Raw genomic sequence first — 16,241 nt, forward strand, 5'->3', positions numbered from 1 at the left:
TCAGTCCAGGGACTTGCTGTGTGATGCTGGGCTGATATCCTTCCCTCTCTGAGCCCCCATCTCACTATCCATTGTCAGAGAGTGTTTTGCACCACCTGCTTCCTGGATGTGCCAGAAGACAAACTCTGTTTTCCAATGCATATTACCAAACTGTAACACTTTCCCCTGGTATTTTTTTCTTTTTTCTTTTTCTTTTTTCTAATTGTCAAATGATTCTTTATTGAAACATTTTCCTTTGTAGTTCTTAACTAGGTGGGCATTCTGCTGTAACACTATTCATGTCATGTATGATGTCAGGAAGGCAGCCATCAACACTGCAACCCACAGACTGTGCAGTCATCTCTAATGGCTCCAGAGAGTTCTCTGGCTAAAAATTAATGCTGCATCTGTCAGGCATGCTGACAGTGTCATCAAAAGTGGTATTTCCACTGAGCTTAATATTTTTCTTGATGATGATCAGGGCAGAGGCAATGGTACCACCTCCATATAGTTCTGTCTCTTCTGAATAGTTGGTTCCACTGTAACCTTAGACCCATCCAGCCACCTGCTGCCTTGGTGACATCATCATCAACCTTTTCTGGAGACAAGTTCAGGGGGCCGATGACAGACATAGCACTGGCTTCCCCACAGATACAGCTCAGGTACACGACTTTAATCTCCTCAAGGTCAAACCTGGGCAGCGTGTCAGAGGCAGCTGGGGTAGGATGAACTCAGATGCAGGATAACCGAAGAAAGTTGCACCTTGGCCTCCTCCAAGTCAAGAGCCAAGAGCTCCCTGGTATTTTTACACAGCCTCTATCTCTTCATTGCATTTGCATTTAATGTGTCACATAAGCCATAACCTGTAAGCAAAGCAAAATGGTCTTATTCCCATTTTACAAATAAGAACACAGATCAAGAGTAGTAGGTACCTCTTTCAAGGTCTCGGCTATCTGGATAGCGGCCACTTTGGGACTGGAACCCAGATGTCCTAATTGCTGGAGCTAAACTCCTTACACTTCCCCCTCACTGCCCTGCATGGAATGAACACGAGTAAGTCACAAAATGAGCCTGAAACCAGCGGAAGGGAGCAAGAAAACTATGAGTGGATTGTGAAACGTGAGTGAACTGTGAAAAGTATCCATTTAAATATACCTCACACTCCTATGGGGACACTTGTCACACTAAAACACAAAGGCCTACGGGCCACTTAGAGTTACAGGCCAGATGTGAGTGCTAGAAGAGGACTTGGGGGTCAGCGTACATTTTATAAAGGAGAAGAGTGATGCCCTGCAAGCCCACTGACTAGTCCAGGCCACTCCAGGACTCAGAAGTTCATCCAATGCCTGTTTCCAAAACCCTTCCCTTCAGAACATTTCTCCCTCCTTCTATGAGAAGGACATGACCTCCTCACAGTGGTAGAGGCTCTGGCATTCCACTGCAAGCCAAGGTAGTTGGCCCTCAGCCATGGACACAGGCAGAGAAACTGAACATACAGCCAAGGAACTTCAGAGTCACTAGGTGGAGCATCCTATGAAGCCACCTCCCTGCAGCCTGCCACAGCCCCTGAACTTCCAACATCAGGTATCCAGGTCCATGGATTATGGCACGAAGGACTGCAGTGCAATTGTGAAAGTACCACACAGGATTATTGATGGCCAGAGCAATGTTTAGCCGTCAGTAGCCTACTATAACGTAGTCAAATAAACCTTGGCAGAGGGCAGGGCCCTGAAGAGATGGAGCACAGCACAGGTGTGTTTTTCCAGAAAGAAGAGGGAATAAGTGGTCCCTGGCCTGAAACTTGGAGTTTGGACTAAGGAAACTCCTCAGTCTGGAGGACAGCCCTGGATACTTGGGCAGCAAAGGGATGAAGCGGGGGGGAGCAGTGATGACATTATGTGGATAGAGAAATCTTAACTGGGCCAAGTAGTAAAAAACCCACGCAAACTGGCTTAAGCATTAATAAAATAACAAAATTTTAAAATAAAATAAAATGGAATATAATGGCTTATGAAACCCAAAGGTCCAAAGGTGCACTGGCCTGAGGCTCAGCTGTCTCACTTCTCTGCCTGGCTCTGATTTCCTCTGGGTGGGCTGAGACCTCCTCCAGGACAGCAAAGAACGCCCATGGACCCCTGCGGCTCCGCAACCCCTGCAGAAAAAGAACTCCACCAACCCGGAGTGCAGAAGTGGACTCTGATTGGCTACCTTAGACCACGTGCCCCTCCTTAACTAATCACTGAGCTCTGATTAGCCAGGTCTAGATCACGTGCTTCCCCAGAGCTGTGTTGGACTGACAGCCTCAACTTTCATTCAGGAGGCCGATTCAGCCTGGGCAGTGCCATCAGCCCTGCCCCTTACGTCCTCAAGCCTATGCCACACGATGGGGGTCCGTGGAGGACACACATACACACTTAGGAGCACCTCTGCCACCAGGACTACCCAGCACTCTTCTGGGAAATGTCACAGTGATGGGATCCAGATGCTCCAGGGTGAAAACTGCTGGAAAGGAACCCAGCCCCACCGCCCCCAGTTCTGAGCAGGACAGTTCCTCAGGAAGGGAACTGTTAAAACCACTATCCAAAGTAGCATTATTCGTTTAATTGTCTATTTTTGCTGGCATTCTTGTCGGGTAGAAATATTAGCTCTGTGAAGTCAGAGACTGAATGTTTCCTTACTTGTGGAATCACCAGCACCCAGAATGGGTAGTACCTGGCCCAGGATACGAACTCAGTAAACGTTTAAGCTTGTACCACTGAAGCAACAAGTGTGTCTTTAGGCTGCCCTCTGAGCTCCACCCCTACTCAGTTCAGGCACTGCCACTGTCCCTCTAGATTCCAGGAGCAGCTTAGGCTGACCATGAACAGACACATCCCTTCCCCTGTATCACCGGAGCACAACAGAGACTGATAGCTCTCACCTCTCCAGATTGCAGGTACAGAGGGTTCCTGCTCTCCCCTTCCCCCTCCAGGGCCTACTCACACTTGGCAAGGTTAAACCATGGAGGTCCGCCTAAGTGAGTACACGCCCATAAGGGGGGAACAGCTGAGGGAGCTCCAGGTGAGGTGTTTAGGGCCTGGGTGGTCCAGATCACTGTAGTCTGAGTGGGGCACTAGGAGGCCAAGAGCACCAAGATTCTGGGGCCTGCATGGAAGGAAGTCCTGCTGGTGGGAGAAGGGAGCAGGAGAACAGGGAGGGGAGGTGGCAAGTGGCCTGAGCAAAGCTTTCCTTCTCTCACCCAGACCTGTCATTTCCTGTATCTCTGGGAGGCTATGATGGGGGTGCTGTCGTCTTCCTTTCTGCACAGCTACCTGTAATCATGGGTTCCATCGACTCCCCGTCCCTGTGTGGAGACTGCTCGCCATACCAGCTCGAGACCAGGGTTGCCTAGCAACTCAGAGTCCTGAAAAGAAAGAGAGAAAACAAAGGAGCCAGACAGGAAAGGGCAGAGGGAAGTGGGTCTGGAAGAGGGAGGAGATACCAGGAGCAAACTGCCTTAGGCCCAGGCTCTCTAGTCCTTAGGACTGATCCACCCACCTCCAGCTGTTCTCTCACTGGCCATTAGGTGCCTGACATTCTACCACTGGAGATATTTCTCTTTCAATCCACTAATCTCCCTTGAATTGCAAATCCTCTAGAGAGGCTCTGCCCACTGCACTGTCCCACTTGACCATAGGAGGAACTTATCAGACGCTCTTGGGGAGAAGGAAAGGGGAAATGTGGAAATGAAGTCTAATCACATCCTAATCTGCCCTGTGCTTCCCCACAGCTACCACATTTGATATTAATTCAGTCCATTCCACTCTTCTCCATCCAAAGCCTGTCCACAGGTGCAGGGCAAAGATGTCAGGTTTGGGTGTTTGACAGCCAAATCTGTGGGGCAGTCAGTGAGCTGCTTACCTCGTGGAGCCTCAGTCTTTTCTAAAATAATCTTCAACCATGAGATTGTTGTCCAAGTTAGGAAAAATAATGCATTTGAGACTAACTGGAACAATATTTGGCACTTAGCACACATACATGCTAGTTTCCCTTCCTGAAGATTGGTCACAATGCCATGGTCACTGGGACCCTTGCAGTCCATGTAGCCCTTCTACTGTGGTGCAAACTAGCCAGACTCTAATTTTGGAGGTAACATTTAGCTCCAAGGCTGGAGAAATCCCCGGAACCTAATTCTGACTTTAAAGCTGGGAGACTTCAATCCTTACTCTTGGGCAACACATCACCCAGTGGGCAAAGCAGAGTCCCAACAGCGAGGAGTCAGAGAACAACAGACGATGGCACAAGGTTTTGCTCCTGAATTAATCAGGTATTCTGTCGGCTTTATTTTTCCAGCCTGTTGGAGCCATTCTTGCACCTGGCTGCCTTTGATGTGTCATTTCAGTTAACCTATGGTGGTACTTACAGCTTAGCCTACCTATCATCACGGTGCAGTGGGAGTCAAGCCTGGGACTAAGAATTTGTCTGGAATTGGGCTTGCCATTCTTTGACTGGTGTTAGACCTCTAGACAAAAACAAAGCTTTATTTCAGACCCTTGGAGCAGGATTTAAGATCAAGATCTGGCTGGCAAATGAAATGATTTTGTAAACTAATAATCTTGGGTTTATCCATCCTTCTATCCATCCTGCACTTACTAAGTTGGACCCAATTCTGCACTAGATATAAGGAGTACATAAGAAAGAAGAAAATGGCCCCAGCCTGAATTTTCTGCCTAATAAAAGAACACTAGAAAATAGCCCATCATTCAAATCCAGATAGAGCGGTTCCTCTTCTTAGGGCAAGCGTAGTTCAGAGGTGGAGTTGGAAATAGTATGGTCAGGGTGAGAGGGCTCCTGGGGCAGAAGGAACTTTTTGAAGCATCCTATCTCCACACAAACTACCAAAGCAAATTACGAAGCTAATCTGACCTTTTCCAATATCCACATTCTTAGCCCACCCGAACACTGGAAAAAGGTGTACCTAGGAGTGAAGAGAAAAGTGACAGGCAAGCAAGGACCCCAAAGCTTGAAAGATATTAGAGTTGATAGGAAATTGACAGGAGAGGAAAGAATAAGGGACAAGGGTGCCCCCAGTGTCATTTCCATAGCTACCCGTTGGGTGTCTGATTAACAGTCTTAAACATCAGCTCAGCCCTGAGTCTTCATCCATTCACTGCTCTCCAATTAAAGCTGCTGTGTCCTCCAGGTTCCCAAGGCCTGTGTGTGCATGTATGTCTGTGCGTGCACGTATGTCTATGCGTGCACATGTGAGTGATGGGAAAGGACGTCAGTGTGCCTGCTGAGGAACTAAGGGGCACCTACAGTGCATGCAGGTGGAATCTGAATTGTGTGTGTGTATAAAACCGTGTGGATTCATGATGGAAAACACTCATATCAAAAAACTGATATTAAATAGTAAACTGATAATAAAGAACTGGCTCAAAAGCCAGAGGTCCCTGGAATCTTTGGAAATATCTGACAATTTTGTTACCTGTGGGGCCTCTGTTCAGTTTTATTCCTGGTACCAGCATGTGCAGCAGAGAGATGGTCTGAGATCAGAGCCCCTTTTCTCTGAGCTGCCCAAGGCCTTCCCGATGATTATTTGAGCATCCCCGCCATGGCTGTGGTTGTATTTCATATTTATCTAAAGTGGGCTGGTCTCCTCTGCAGTGGGTGACCCACTTTCAGGGCAAGACAGAAGACTTGAGCATCAGACGTTTGGTCTCTGCCTGGCGCCTCATGCATTGGGAAGGGTGCTGGCAGGGAAGAGACCCATGGCCACCCCCTTCTGCCCCTCACTTCTGTCCCAACCAGGAGGTTTCTCATTGCCCCCAGGGTGTGGCCTCTCATTCCCACTCCTGGCCTTTGTCTGTGCTGTGCCCTCTACCAGGAACACTCTTTCCTCTCCTGCTCTGCCCCTTCGGACTCTGCATCCTGCCTGGGGCATCTCCCCACCCCACAACTGACAACCCCCAGATCCCTCGCCCACACAGCAGCCTCTCTACTGTCTCCCCTCAGACTGTCTGTGCAAACCACTTTGGTTTGCACAGACAAATTATATTCTGTCTTCTAATCGTTTCTAGCTGGATTTTTTCTCTCCAACTGAGGCAGGAGGTTGCAAATGTGCTTCCCTCTTTGACACCTCCTCCCTTGCTACAGTCTTTGCCTTAGGCCAGTCCCTTAATAAATCCTGCTTCTGTTGAATTAAGCGAAGCAGCCCTGCTGGAAGACTCACAGCTGGATGGCTCAAAATTTACCTAAGTTGAGGACTTTAGTGTTTGCACCAAGCCACTTCTGTGAATTTTATAATCCGAGACTGACAATTCCTCTTCGAGGAAACCAGGAAAGGGCTTATTACCCCCACGTTACAGATTAAGGAAGGTGAGATTCGGGGAGATTCGTGATTTACTCTAAGATCATGTAGTCAGGGGAGGGCATCCAGACAGCCAGTCCTGATCCTACAGATCCTACACTCTTTTCACCACTGCGTGTGGCCTGGGCGTTACCCTGATGCCACTCACATCCTCATCTCAACTGTTTGCTCTCACCCAGTACCCTCCAGGTGATGTCCCTCCATCTACCTTCTAACTTCCCTTGATCTCCAAAACCCCACCAGCGATGCTAAATCCTTGGTCGTATTTCTACTCCAGCCACATTGGAAAGAGGTTTAGAAACTTGATCACTATTGTTAACACTATTAAAACTAGTGCTAAAATATGAACATTTCAAAGGGGATGTGAGTTAGAACAGTAATGATCTCTTAATCCTCTCCCCTCTCCTGGCCCAACTGGCAGAATTTCGAAGAAAAAGATGGTTTAGCCCCATTCCATCTAATATGGTGGTTATTGAGTATTTGAGAAATAGCTGATTCCAATTGATATATACTTTATTTTTTAACACTATTATTTTTTATTTAACATTTACCTAACCACGTTTTAAACTTTTTTCCATATAAATGTAAATAAATCTGCTTCATTTTTCAAAATTATGGTAAAGCACACAAAAATTACCATCTTAACCATTTTATTGTATAGTTTCTCATTAAATATATTCACTTTGTGGGGTAACCAATCTCTAGAACTTGTTGATCTTGCAAAACTGAAGCTCTGTACCTATTAGACAACTTCCCATCCAATTGATATATAATTTAAATGTAAATAAACACAAAATTTCAAAAACTTATTTTGAAGAAAAGGATGTAAAACATCTTATTAATAATTTCTCATGACGATATGTTGAAATTAGAATATTTTAGATGTAGTGAATTAAATTAAAATGCATTCATAACATTAACTTCACCTGCTTCTTTTTACTTTCATAATATGTCTACTAGTAAATTTTACATTATATTTGTGGCTCACATTATATTTCTATTCAACAGTGCTTGTGTGATCATACACTTCAAATTTCTAGGACCCTTCAAATAACTCCATGCAGGTAGCCATACGCTCAGATTGTGTTTGAGGTCCCATTAGATGCAGCAATAAGAATTCAGAACAGCGTCTTTTGAGAAGATGGTACTTGTTTCCTCCCAAAAGTTGCCCCTAGCAGTCAGCTTCCCTGACCTTCCAGGGTTGATGGTCGGCCCCACCACGGAAACACTCAGCATTTCCAGCTGAGCAAGCCCTGACTGAATTCCCTAAGCCAGGCTCACTGCCTGGGCCGGGCACCTCTTTAGTCCCTTTGTCTTCCTGCATACTCCGGCCTGGCCCCAGAGGGAGGCCCCCTAGTTAAAGTCATGCCTTAACATCCTGCACGCTGCCATGGAGTACTGAGAGGCTATGCGTGCTCTTTACCGAATCTCCAATGTCTTTTAAGAGGTTGCTGGCTTTGACCAAAGTGAAGATACTAACTCAGGCTGGTTTAGAACAAATTAAGTTGGATCAACAAAGAGTAACTGACCTTTGTTGGTAAAATTTGTCTTCCTGTGTAGTACATGTACTGTGCACATAGAAGCAGTTAATCTAGTCTTGCCCTCATCAAATATATAACAGTTAGAAGACCACTCATTGATAAGCAAAACTTAAATAATCGCAACTCAAGACAAAAAAAAAAAACCTCAAGACTACAATGGACAGCTTTTTATCTTAGAGTTTAGAAGTCTTCCAGTTAATTTCCACACCCAACACAGACTCTGTGGCATGGTGGTGGGAAGGGGAATTGAACACCAGCTGAAGCTTGGAACCAGATTTACTGGCTGTGGGACCCTTAGCAGAACAGCCTCCTGTCCACCTGAGCCTCGGTTTCCTCTATCATATTTTAAAGGTGAGGTGTGGACTAGTTGATCTCTTTAACTACTTGTAATTCTGTCCTCCTTAAATGCTGCAGTCTAAACTTTAGCATCCCCGCAAAGGCCCACGGGCACTGTTTCAAACTTTTGGTAACGTAGAGCTCCTTCCTTGAACAATATCTACGGTTTCTCAGAGATCTTCCTCTCAGGAGCTGCCATTATACTCTCTCTAACTTCCACCTGCAAAGTGGTACCAAATGGATGAGTAGATTCTAGTTGCTCTAGGTTTCAGAGGAGGCCAGGGCTTGTCAAGATGGAGGAGTGATCAGCTAATCCAGGGAGGAGAGGAGATTTCAGTGCAGCCTTGAATAATGGATAATGTTGGACCTGCAGAAAGCAAGAGTATAGAATAAACCAATGCAAAAAGAAAGGAAGGAATGAAGGGAGGGTGAATTAACTTCTGGCCTGAAAGAGAGACCCAGGGAGAGAGATGGTTCAGAAAAGGGAAATACACAGGTTTTCAATTGCTCTTTTTAGTCTGCAGAAGATCATCTCTAAGTGAGAGAATAATATTTATAACCATTAAATGAAGCATCTAACATTTATTGAGTACTTACTCTGCGCTAAGCACTTTTATTTCATTAAAACTTCATAACCACCCCCATGAAATAGGAACTAAATGTTTTCCATTTTACAGATTAAATAACGAGGCACATGGAGGATTTTTTTTTGCACAAATGTTTGTTCTAGCTCCCAATTCTGTTACCTAGTGATCCATAAAAAATCTTTGTTTCGGTTGGCACTGAAAGGCACCAAGAGATTTAGGACAGTAGATGAGGATGAAATGTCTTCGGCAGATATCCCACCCCATAAATATTTCTTGAGGTAAAGAGAGTGCCTCCCCCTTCACCCAACGCCTTAGTGTGCATGCTGGTGGAGAGAGGGTAGGTTCAGGAGGGTAGGACTTTTGAGATGAAGTCAATGGTCAATTTCTTGACAAGAAAGACGGGGTTGCCTAGGAAGGTGTTCACAGTCCATATTCCATGGGATGGCTCCCACTGGTCTCTGCTCTCATATCCATGTCACCTCTTGATGGCCACATTGCCCTGGAACTATAGCTTGTCTCCAAAGATTCCACATAAGCCAAAGGAGGCCACCCTCAGAGGCCACTGCCTGTCTCAGCTCCAGCAAGAAGCTTTGAATAAAACCAAAAAGGAAACCACAAGCAGCCATTTTCCAGTAGAGCAAAGGGCCCCCGAAACATGAATCCACAAAACTAAGAAAGTCTGTAGATCCCAGGCTGCCCCTCACACTGAGGAGGGGGAAGGTAGGGGGTACATAACAATGTCATTTCATATGATTAAAAAAATATTGCATAAGTAGGGCCAAGGAAAATAGAATAAAATATAAACTAAAAATAAATGGTTGAGTCAACTCATCTTTAATGCTTTTCTCTGTAACATCTATTTTGTAAAATGGAATACGACTTTCATACTCTGACTACAAATTTAACCTTGGCCACAAGTTATGATGTACATTACAATCCCCTTTTATTATGTTACACAGTATTGTGGTGGGTTTTTTTAATCTATTGCTAAGCCCCTAACAGTATGTCTGCGTCAGTGGAGCCCATCTGTCACAACCACAGTGGAGATATTATTATGTAAATAGTTCTAGGGCCTCCTTTTGGGGGAATTTAATATACTGTCCTAATATCCCAGCCAGGCAAAAAAAAAAAAAAAATGTTTATGAAAAAAAACTCTTTTTTTTTTTTTTTTTTGGTTTGTTTGTTTCATCTGTAGAGAAAGGCAGGCTGAGTTGCTGAGGGTTGTTTTTTTTTTTAAATAGTTCAAATCTCTTCCCTTCTCTCTCTCATTCACAATGTCTTTAAAAGCTAATGCTATGGCTCCTAATAAAATAAAATGAAATACATGAGAGACTTCTTTTAAACACACCAGCAGAAGTGTAGAGCATTAATATCTTGCAGCCTAGTGCATTAGCCATCTTTTCTATATTACAGTCATATTTCAATAAACTAAGTTTTCTTAGCAGGTGCCATCTTGGATTATTTCTTTATTAGACTGAGTTATAAAATATGCAGAATGGTAGGCTGAATTTTTTGTTATTTATTGAGGGTTTTAAAGCTTTGCCAAAATCCATACAACTAAATCTTTCTCCTTAGAGGTGGAGAGGCAACACCTGGAAGGGACCTGCAGACACTTTTGCTTTCAGGGTTGCCAACCAGGTGGCTTGAGGAATGAGGGCAGGACAGAACAGAGTGTGATTTGCAAACAGAAGATGACAGTTCCCCAGACTTCTTAGTGCATCTTAATTAACCAAGTCAGGATTTTAGGGCAGCACAAAGAAAGGGGCTACCGGGACCTCCCAAGCCCACATCAACCATGTCCCCGATTTTACTCAATCAGGCATCAAAGGTTTGCTGAGCCCTAGCCAAGCGGTGAGTACTTTGCAAGAAGCAAGGGAAGCAAATTGCATGTACTCCAAGACCTCAAGGGGCACCCAGTCTAGACGGAGAGAAGCGACACCAGGTAGAGAACTGCTTGAGGATTGTCTTAGTCTGTTCATGCTGCTGTAACAAAGTACCATTAACTGAGTGGCTTATGAACAACAGAAATGTATTGCCCACAGTCTGGAGGCTAGAAGTCCAAGATCAAGGCACTGGAAAATTCAGTGTCTGCTAAGAGCCTGCTTCCTGGTTCATAGACAGCCATCTCCTTGTTATGTTTTCACATGGTGGAAGGGCAAGAAGCTCTCTGAGGCCTCTTTTATTTTTTTTTTCTCTTTCTTTTCCCCACCAGGTTTATTGAAGTATAATTGACAAATAAAAATTGTATATATTTAAGATGTACAAGATGCTTTTTTTTTTTTTTTTGTATTTTTTACTTTTGGCTGCATTGGGTCTTCATTGCTGCGCATGGGCTTTCTCTAGTTGCAGCAAGTGAGGGCTACTCCTCACTGCGGCACACAGGCTTCTCATTACGGTGGCTTCTCTTGTTGTAGAGCACAGGCTCTAGGAGTGTGGGCTTCAGTAGTTGTGGCACACGGGCTCAGTAGTTGTGGCTCGCGGGCTCTAGAGCACAGCCTCAGTAGTTGTGGCACACAGGCTTAGCTGCTCTGTGGCATGTGGGATATTCCTGGACCAGGGCTCTAACCCATGGCCCCTGCACTGGCAGGCAGATTCTTAACCACTGCACCACCAGGGAAGCCCACAAGGTGTTTTGATATACATATATTATGCAATAATTACCACAGTCAGCTAGTTAACATTTCTCTCACTTCATATAGTTACCTTTTGTGTGGGGGGTGCAGTGGGGGGAGTAGTAAGAACACTCAGGATCAACTCTCAGCAAATTTCAACTATACATTATTATTAACTGGTCACCATGCTCTACATTAGATCTCCAGCACTGCATCATCTTACAACTGAAAGTTCATTACCTGTGACCAACTTTTCACCAGTTCCTCTGGGGTCTCTTTTATAAGGGCACTAATCCCATTCACAAGGGCTCCACCCTCATGACCTAATCTCCTCCCAAAGGCTCCACCTCCATATACCATCACATGGGAGATTAGGTTTCAATATAGGAATCTGGGTGGGTGGGGACACAAACATCCCACCTATAGCAGGGGTAAAGTGGTCACGTGACAGTATGGATGGTTCCGACTAAGGGCTGTAGGGGTTGAAAAGAGGGAGCTGTGGTGCAGGGCTGGCTAATCAAGGGAAGCTTCCCGAGGTGGTGGGGTCTCAGCTGGGCCCAGAAGGAGAAGTAGGATTTAGCTAGATGGAGAGGAGGGAAGTTGCCACCAGCCGTCACAACACAGACACACATCTGTACTTGTTCCAGGCAGAGGAAAAGGCACGATGGAGGTCTGGGGGCAGAAAGAACAGAGGAGATGATACAGAAGCAGATGGGGGGTCAGGGTGGCACTTCCCCATTTCAGCTTGCTGGGATCAAGAGAGGTCTAGGAACCAGGTGAGGCGAACCCATCCAGCATCTGTTTCACAAGGGGCTAAGTTTCCCGGCAGAGAACTCTCTTAAAATAAGCAGAAGTCAGGAAGCCAAGCTTGGCCCAGGAACAGAGAAGTAGTTTGTGATCACACTGAGAGCAGCATGATCCTCATTCCTCACACTCCCCTCCCAGTCCAGCCATCTCTCAGGTCCAAGGGGAAAAGTGGCTATGAAACAGGAAGGAAGGAGACAGGGCACAACCTTTGAAAGAATGACATAGTCCAAGGATGTGACATAAACGCATTAGAACCAAATGGATCCAAGATGGCAGACAAGTCGACTTCCACTAGACCTTGAGCCTCAGTGTATGCTCACATAAGCAAGCTAAATGACACACCCACAGGCGCCATGACAGTTCCAAGACTGACCATAAGGATTGAAAAGTGGGCGGTGGCCCAATTCCTGGAAATCCCCGCCCCTTCCTAAAATAGCTGGAATACTCATCCCACTCATTAGTCTACGAAATTACCTACTCTTCTAAAAACTGACAATCCCATACCCTGGTGCCTTTCTCACCTTCTGAGATGGCCCACACTCTGTCTGTGGAGTGTGGTTCTCTCTAAATAAATCTACTTCTCACCTATCACTTTGTCTCTCACTGAATTCTTTCTGTGATGAGATATCAAGAACCTGAGCTTCATTGAGCCCTGAAACCACGTGTGTGATCTCAGTTGGAAGACTGGGTTTTGGCCGGGTTTGAGTCCCAGCTGTGTGGGTTCAAGTCCCAATCAGGATTTTGGCTGGGCTCAAGTCCCGGCCACATGGGTTCAAGTCCCAGTCTGGGTTTAGGCTGGGTTTGAGTCCCGGCACATTGGTTCAAGTCCCAATCTGAGGTGCAGTTTCAGCTACAAGGCAAAACCAGAAAATGCCACAAAAGTGTCACCAGGCATCACAGCACAGGCTTCTACTTGTGACCCCCATCAAAAGGACACAGAGGGGTAGGGAGACATCCTCTGACATGTTGACTGCACGCAGCTTTAGTCCCTAGTGTCACCTGGGCAATGGATGAGGTGGCCACAGCAGCAGTGGTGCCCAGCGGCAGATTGCAGGGGTGCACAGGACAGGAGAGTGAAGGTGGGCATGGGCCCAGAGCAGAGAAGGCAGCTGCGCCCAGAGGAAGCGGTGCCCAACAGTAGCCACAGCAGTGCCCGGTAGGTGGGGCCACTACCCAGATTTACAGAAAGTACATATGATGAAATGTAATCCGGGAAGCTAAGTGTCTTGGTAGAAAGATGTTTGTGAGCATCAGCAAGCGGCTACAGTGAATGTGACTCCATTTACGCACCAGCACCATTGCCCCAGGAAGCTTGAGGCACACAGATGAGGGGAAAGGAAGGAACACTGGAAGTTGGCTGGTACTGAGCATAGGGATGTGGGACTGAGAGCAGGCCTGCCCGTGGCAGCGTGAAGCCATGTGGGTGACTGGCCATCCTCTGTATAGTCCACTGTCTTCCGTCAGGATTCAGCTAAGCACCTCCAGGCAGAGGGACCCTCCCTGCCCTGCCTCCAGACAAAGCTAGTTCAGGTCAGAGCTGGCAAACGGGAGCCCGGGAGAAGTCCCTGTGGCTTAGCTATGCTCAGCATTTGGTTTCTCCATCAGCGTGGACCACCACGGCAAGAGTGGTCAGGGGGTGACACCATGAAGGCCTCATCTGAGCAAACCAGGAGCGCCTGGTCCCAATAGAGGAAGGAGCCCCACAGGGAGAATGAACTTCCTCTGGTCTCCCTGTGCTCACTGCAGGAGCTCAAGACAGTTGTGGGAGAGGAGAGGGGTTGAGAAGCAGGAAGCAGGGACCTTCCCAGCAGGGCTGAGTCTGGAACTGGCTTTGAGAAGCAAAAAGAATTTGACTTGGGAGTAAGAGGGGGTCCACTGGGAGCAGAGGACAAGCAGTGCCTGGTGCCCCCTCATCACACCTCCCCAAGGCAGTCAGGATCCAAACATGCCAAGTTCCCCTTAAAATCCCAGCCAAGAACCTAGGGGTACGATGGGAATAAAGACACAGACCTACTAGAGAATGGACTTGAGGATATGGGGAGGGGGAAGGGTAAGCTGTGACAAAGTGAGAGAGTGGCATGGACGTATATACACTACCAAACGTAAAATAGATAGCTAGTGGGAAGCAGCCGCGTAGCACAGGGAGATCAGCTCGGTGCTTTGTGACCACCTAGAGGGGTGGGATAGGGAGGGTGGGATAGGGAGACGCAAGAGGGAAGAGATATGGGAACATATGTATATGTATAACTGATTCACTTTGTTATAAAGCAGAAACTAACACGCCATTGTAAAGCACTTATACTCCAATAAAGATGTTTAAAAAAAGAATGTAAATGGAAAAAAAAAAAAAACCCCAGCCAAGAAACCCCAGCTCTGCCATTTGCTACACTGTGATCTTAGGCTATTTTCACAATCTTTCGGAGCCCCAGTGCCCTCATCTGTAAAAGGGCATAACAACGCTTACCTAGCAGGACTGTTGTGAGGGTACATGAGTTATCAAGGGCCACGCAGTAGGTGTTCAACAAATGGCAAGCCTCTTCCTGCCTGTAGGTCCACTTCAGTGTTTGGGATTTATGTCCCGTGAACTCATGTAAACACACCTGTGGCATCTAATTACATTCCAACCTTCACTGCATACCCCTCCCCAGGCGGGGTAGTGAATCCCAAAGTCAATCCCCTCTCCAGGGACCATCTGTGGAGTTTCCTTGATGTTCAGACACACCCTTCCAGTGTCTGCCCCCAGTGTCTGCCCCACTGCTCATCAGAGGACACATATAAACTCTACGGGTCTGTGCAGAGCTTTGAAGAGGCCAAAATTAAAGAGACTGAAAACAGGTGATTTCAGGGGACCATGTGAACCTAACCCTGAAAGAGGCCAGAAATATCAGAGGGGATCTTCCTCAATTTAGTTTAGATCCCCCACAAACGTGCAAGGCTGCAGGGAGAGCGGCATCCTAACTCTACCATCACTGACCCCAAGAGGGTCTTGGCAGGGTGGGTGAGAGCAGAGAGCCCAAAGGTGGGAGGGCTCCCCAGGGCAGGAGGGGTTGGGAAAGCCTGGGGTTCCCAGGATGACTTCACCAGCAGTCTGGCTGTGACAGCTCTGGAAGGTAAATTACAGGGGCCCCTCTAGGGCCAGGACAACAGGAGCTGAGGTTTGGGCATTGTCCACCCCCTCCTCCAGCCTCTCCCCACTATCCAGGTCTAGTGGGTCCCCTGAAATCACCTCCCACTCTCACAGAAGTAAGGCCATGGAAGCGGCCTAGCCTGACCTGGCTGCCCCAAGGACATCTTCACAGGATTTAGGAAAAGAAGGAGGCAGAAGAGGAAAAGGAAGGACCAGGAAAGCAGCCATCTGGAGAAAGAGCAGGACGGCCTTTAAAAGTGAGATTTCCCAGGGAAGAGCTAAACCAGAACCTCTTTTCATCAAATTAGCAGTTAGAACCTTCCAGGTCTTGTGGCAGCTTCGCAAAGATTATCTGTCAGCTGAGAGGCAGAGTGGGGTGGATGCCCCAGGGTGACACCAGGGGTTGGGGAACTCTGGAAGAGACTAAGAGGACACCACAGAAGCCAGGGAGGCCTGGGAGACAAGCTTTCCCTCCTTCAGGGGCTGAAGGTTGGCCCTGACACCTGAAACCATCTGGCACTCCCCCAGGAAGGGCGCCACTGCAGGGACCCCTCCGGTCAGACCCCACCAGGCCTGAGGTGCTGCAGCAAGATGAAAGGCATTGAGGAGAGGCTGAGAGCTTTCAACTTTTATCTGAACCCTGTCTATCCAAACTCAGGTATCAGGTAGCAAAGGATGCTAAAATGAGACTTACGACATATTTTTTCCCCCAAAGTCATCAGGATGGGACTTTAGGTCCTTATTTTCCAGGTGATGATTTGCCACTCAAGAAGACTCACCAAGAACATGCAGAGACTCTGTCGCCCCAGACCCTGAGTCCCATTTCCATGTTCTTTCCATAAACTCATTCAAGCGGAGGTTAGGGCAGCTTTGGTACAGCCAGTCGGCTCCTCTTGTGCCTGG

At 46.9% G+C, this 16,241-nt stretch overlaps 1 pseudogene; it reads right to left on the minus strand.

Annotated features, from left to right (window-relative positions):
• Positions 1-244: 244 nt before the first annotated feature.
• LOC117198018 (60S ribosomal protein L12-like) overlaps positions 245-16,241 on the minus strand; it is a 93,143-nt pseudogene continuing 77,146 nt past the window's right edge.

The sequence above is a fragment of the Orcinus orca genome, chromosome 15 (assembly GCF_937001465.1).
Source record: "Orcinus orca chromosome 15, mOrcOrc1.1, whole genome shotgun sequence".
Taxonomy (NCBI): Eukaryota; Metazoa; Chordata; class Mammalia; order Artiodactyla; family Delphinidae; genus Orcinus; species Orcinus orca.